Here is a 6,109-nt window from a genome sequence, read left to right as displayed (position 1 = left end):
ATATATATAAAAAAGAATGAAATCTGAATTCTACAGCCTACCTTGAAATAATTGCTCATCACCTTTCCTTTCTAGTGCCTGTTACATGTCAATCATGTCAGACATTTTACAATTTTCCCAAACACCCCCTTTTGTCCTCCTTAGTTTTTTTCTTTTTTAAAACTTTTACTTATTTATTTTTATTTTCTGTGTATGCATGTATTGCCTGCGTGTAGGTAAGTGCACCCATGTCGTGCAATGCCCACGGAGGACAGCAGAGGCTGTCAGATCCCCTGGAACTGGAGTTACGGACAGTTGTTAGCTGCCATGTGGGTGCTGGGATTTGAACCTGGGTCTTCTGCAAGAACATTCAGTGTTCTTAACTGCTGAGCCATCTCTCCAGCCCCTTGTTTTGTTTCTTAACTTGCAATATTAAACTCAAGCCATATTGTTCTAGCTCACTAGTCATCCTTCCCGACTTTCTCAGGAAGAATAAACTGTCCAATCCTAGATTACTACTCTGGCTTATATTATAATTTGCTTACAGTTCCTTGTATTTTCAACATCTTGGAGGTGAGATATGCTCCTCTTCTATCTAGCAGAGTAGCTGGCATATAATAGGCATTCAACAGATGTTTGAATTATTCAAAAATAGTTGCCAGAATATATGATGTGTTAGCTATTTCAGCTGCATTGCTGAATATTTTATATGAATTACCTGTTTAATAATTGAGTTTAATCAACTCAATTAAGCAGCTACTACGAGTTGCTTCTAATTTGTAAATGAGAAAAATGAGCTGTAGATAGACTTTTCTCAACTTATAATTACTTGAAAAAGAGTGACGTAGGATCTTCATATTCCCAGCTAATCGCTAATCTGTTTTACAGAAGTATCTAGTTGGGAAATTGTATTTCCCTCTGGAGACAGAAATTGCATGTGCACACGTGTGTGTTGTGTATGCAGATTTCATGTGTATATGCCTCTTGTCTTCCTTTTTCTGTGTTTCTGTTTCTGCCTTTTCCTGTTTGGGAAGTGGAACTGATTCCAGGTTCCTGAAAGTCACTCTGAGGAGATTTTTTTCTGAACTGCCTCTTTTTCCCATTATCGTTCCTGCTCAACTCAGAGAATGGTGCTTTCTCCAAGCCTTTTGGTCTGCTTTGGCTCTAGTCCAGTCTTGGAAGATAGACAGTAAGCCTTGTTGAAGATTAGAGCCAGCATTGCTGTTGACTAAGGAAAATGCACCTGCCTTCAAGGCCATGACCAGCATTCCGTTCTTGATATACTCTCAAAAAGGCTTTACTTTAAATCTGTACCTCTTTAGCTAATCCGAGTAAAACCATTCTTTCAAAAGTGAACTAGACTAAGATAGATGTTTTCTATATGCTGGTGTTTCCCAGTCTTTTCTACTGACTGCAAGAGAGAAGGTCCTAATCAGAGGAGGCACTTAGAATTCCAGCAATCTTGTCTTACTGCCTGCTTCACCTCCTCCTGTGGTACAGGTAACAGTACTGACCACAAGATAGCTATCTACTGTGGAAAACACCTCAACATACATGTCTCTTCAGTCTGTTTACCACCTGCTGGCACTGCAAAGAAATGTCAGCCGTAAAAACACTTCTGAGTTCTTAATTGTTCTTTAGGGAAAAGACTTATTTTGGCCTGCCCCTTTCAGCGCCATTCATATTTTGGTACTGCTGTGCATCTGTCCACATATCCACCTTTCAGTGTTACCAAGGTCATGGCTGGCCATGCATGACCTCACAGTTTCCCTCAGTGTAATTACATAAACATTTTCAAAAAGTTGCTCAATATTTTCTAATTAGCAACATGCATTTTTTGTGGTGCTCAAATAAGATATTTGACTAGTGGGAAATATTTCACATCCATTTTGGACAGCTAGTATTTAGCATATGGCTTAGATTAATGACCTGGTTCCATTCATTTTTTCCCCCAGCTGCTGATAGTGATTTTCAGTAGTAGTGAATTCTAGTCATCTCAATTTAGGACTCGGTTTCTATGAACATTCATTATAATATCCTATTGTTTTGTGTTTGTATAAGTCCTTTTTAAAAAAACATATGTAAAATACTTCTACTTTGAAGGATTGTTTTTCATTTTTTACTTCAAAGTTTTATTTTAAAAATTAACTTTTACTCAGGTACTACGGATCTGAGTGTAACTGACTGTGACTAGTAATAATCAGATACACAGAGATTAAAGACACATGTGCAAACATCTAAGTGTTAGTAGCATTAAAAATGTAGGAAACGGCATGTGTTAAAATGAAATGGAGATCTTATTTAAAGGGTAAAAACTCATCCAGTTTTATGTCTTACAGGGTTTATACTGAGTTCAATGTTGTGTAACTGTATTAATTCAACTGTGAACCTAAAAATTTACAGCCTCTTTTGAAAGAGATGTATCCTTGCTCTGGAATGTGTCACTGAATATGTAAAAGCTGTAATGAAATGCTGCTTCTAATCAAGTGGTTATTAAATAAAATTTTTAAATTAACCTTTGCTGTTTTGCTACCTTAATATCTTCTTTGGGATGCTACTAGTATATTACAAAAAATATAAGAAATCTTTTGTAAAATCTACATATTCCTAGAATGGATGATAATAATGTGTTTGAACATATTTCCCCAGACAAGATAAGCATACAAGTCAGTGAATCCTGTATCTACGTGTGTGCTGTAGCTGGTACTTTTGAGCAAATTCTCAGTCATGTGTTTCCTCTTTTATTTTGATCTTACTTCTAGACACAAGCCCTCAGTTCTTATTGCTCCCTAAGCCTTCTGGTTCTTTGGATACTGGTACTCAGCTGTTCTCCTGGCCATGTGTAATGATCTCTCTTTAAGTATCAGTCTACTTTTCACTACCAAACTTACTTTCTGGCACCAGGAGAAATGGAACTAGAATCTTCTTTCTGGGAGTTGGGTACCTCCCACTTCATTTGCTGTGACCCAAACACTCTCTTCAGAACGCTTCCTTTGAAAAACTTTGAGATGATCTTCTCCCTCTGAATGTTGCTGAACACTCTTCCCTCTGGGAACCAGCTGATTTTGTCATGAACACAACCGTGGCCTGCTGGTAGGTGAAGGTGTTCCTGAAACACAGGAGCCCTCTTTGAAGAAAAGAAAAAAAATGAAAGGTGGGGAGGGGGAATTGCTGGTTACCTAAGAGCTGTGAGTGAAGATCCGTCTAACTAGAAAGACAACCTAGCGTGCTGCTGTGCCCTGTTCTACACTGCACTGTGGGATCAATTTAGTTAAGAAGGCCACCACTGAGGCCTATGTGGTCACTGGTCAGGCATGACAACTCATTCTGTCCTGCACTGGCACAGTAGAATTCTCTCATCTGCTCTTGAGGAAAACAGTAATCTATAATACATGGTTTGAAAAGGCATTGGACGTTGAAGAAAAGAATATTGTAAATAAGTGGGATAGAATACGAAGTAAAAGTTGCAAGCATTTGCTCCATATTGGAGACTGATTACCTTGAACCCAAATCACCAGGCTTATGGCCAGCAGAGTGTTTGCCAGCTCACCGAGCTCCCATCCTAAACAGTGCTCTTTCTACCACACTATACTTAGAAAAAACAAATGAGATGACACCTACAAGTCTTACTTATTGTTTAAAAAAACAGGCCCCCAATCCATCTGATCGTTTATTAAAATAAAATTTGTGGTGGAACAGTATTGGAATATGTATTTGTACATTTTCTTTATTCATTTCTTGATGGACATCTAGGCTGATTCTATACGCTGGCTGTTGTGAACACTGCTGTAAACATGGGTGTACAGGCGTCTCGCCAACATACAGATCTTATTTCCTTTGGTATAGACCCAGCAGGGGATGGCTGGCTCTACACTAGTTCTATTTTAAATTTTTGGATGAACCTCTACACTGTTTTTCATAATGGCTGTGCTAATTTACATTCCCACTAACAACGAAAGGGAATTGTAAGGTTCTCTTTTTCTCTGCACCCTTGTCAGAATTTTGTCTTCTTGATAATAGTAAAAGTTTTTAAAAGATAGCATTTAATAATTGTGACTACTTCTGGGTTCAGCCAAGGTCAGTAAGCTTCAGTTAGCTATGAACATTCCATCAGTTGCTATTTAGAGTAACAAGAACTTGTGGATAAGCTGAGTGTGGTGGTACATACCTTGAATCCTAGTACTCTGGGAGGCAGAGGCAAGTGGATTTCTGTGGGTTCCAGTCTAGCCTGGTCTATGTAGCAAGTCCCAGGCTACATAGAGAGACCCTGTGTCAAACAAAACAACAAAAATGTTATTGCTCACTAAGCAAGGCAGGCACCTTTAGGAACAAATTCCCATGTTAATGCATGTTCAAAGTAGCTTTCATTTTCAGGCAAAACTGTGAAACAAGCTGAGTAGTCCCAGAGGCATTCCTGTTCGCCATTTTAATCTTTCAAGTTTGTACTCCAAAACCTTGAGCTAAGCAAAATGTGTCTCTCATCTTTCCTTCTTAAATAATGACCTTAAACATCAGGAACATACTCCTCAACTGAGCATGCCCAGGACTGTGCCTATCTTTAAAGCGTTTTCCTATATGACTATATATAATAGGCTTTCCCAATGAAACCCCCGTGCTTCCTTTACTCCAGGAGGGCACTGCTTTGGAAACAAGTCCTGTGCTGTCTTTGCCTGCTACAGGTAGGAATTTTTCTCCACTCCTTTGTGTCTTGGCCTTCTTAGTTTTTGCTATGTGTTCAAGAAGCAGTCCATTTCGTTTGCTTATACTCTACGTCAACTTACACGGCATATAAAGAACCATATTTTGATCACTTCTTTATATAATGAAAATATGATTTGTTCTTTTTTATTTGTGAAAAGGCTAGAGTAACATGTTCAACTTTTCTTAGAGGAAAGAAACTGAGCCAGGACATGTGTTCTGCTTGCCAGCATATTCCGTCTGCTGTTCCCCAGTCAGAAGCACTATACAATTATGAGACTCACATTGTGTTCAAGTGTTCTTGTTAGCTCTATGTTTTCAAATGTGTGGATGTACTTCTTTGTTTTTAACAGCTTTACTTTGTTGTTTGCAGGTTGAGAATAAAGAAGTGGAATTTCATATTTCCTGCTCCGGACACAAATGCACCATATGGTACAGCCAGTGTTCTTTTTTAAGGTCTTGGCCAAAGGTTTTCAGGTTTGGTACAGAGCTGGCCAAGTGTGCCTGGAGCATGTTCATCCCAGTTTCTCACCATTCTGCAATGTTCAGAATGTTCAACATTTTTCAGCCAGTTCAACAGAGTTGAGTCATTGTAGGGGACCCTGGCGCACTGGCTGCTGGTGGAACTGAGTGAAAGAGCAGATCTAACCAGCTTTCATTTGCATTTCTGTCCCAATTTGGAGACAATTGGGAGTGGTTCTTAGTAGCTTCCCATTTGCTCAGGGTTGGCTTATTATGTTTGGAGCTTTATGATTACTTAGTACTTCTGTTATCCTCTCTTCCTTGATCTGTGGTGAAGAGAAGCTCTACCAGGAAAGTTAGAGCTGGGGATTTTTGTTTGTTCACTTTGGGATTTTTGTTTGTTTGGAAAAGAAAATTAAAAGCAGTTGGGCCTCTTACCTGTGTTAATTTGGACATTGCCTTAGTTTTGGACCATGAAGCTCTTCCTCAGTTCTACAGAGGGCTGTGCTGGTGTAACCACTCTCTTTTGGAGCCTCGTAGATCTGTGGAGTCTTAATTATGCACACCCAGGGTTCAAAGCCTCTGCGAAGTGCCATGTGGGAAGACAGCACAGACCATGTGCACACCGATCACCTTCCCTTCACTTCCCTTCAGGAAAACTCTCTTTTTCTCCTCAGAACTCATCCATATCCAGACAGGAAAGCAGAGTTTCTGTGGACAATCCTTGAAAGATTTGGCAGGATGCTTTCCATGAGCAGCTTTTCTTTGCACTGAAGATGCAGAAGAAGAAGCCCTCGGGGTTCTAGGCCAGTACCCCGGCCATTGTGATGCTCAGAATGCAAAACAGTCAGAGCCCAGAAAACGGATTCCATGATCTTTTCCTGGATTTTATAGAATGGAAGCAAGAGAACAAACAAGTTATTCCACTCTTTAAGTTCTCAACTTGTTCTCTGTAATTTAAGAGACCATC

This window comes from Nannospalax galili, unplaced genomic scaffold, assembly GCF_000622305.1.
Source record: "Nannospalax galili isolate Female #2095 unplaced genomic scaffold, S.galili_v1.0 scaffold72, whole genome shotgun sequence".
Classification (NCBI taxonomy): domain Eukaryota; kingdom Metazoa; phylum Chordata; class Mammalia; order Rodentia; family Spalacidae; genus Nannospalax; species Nannospalax galili.
This window is presented reverse-complemented; position numbering follows the sequence as displayed.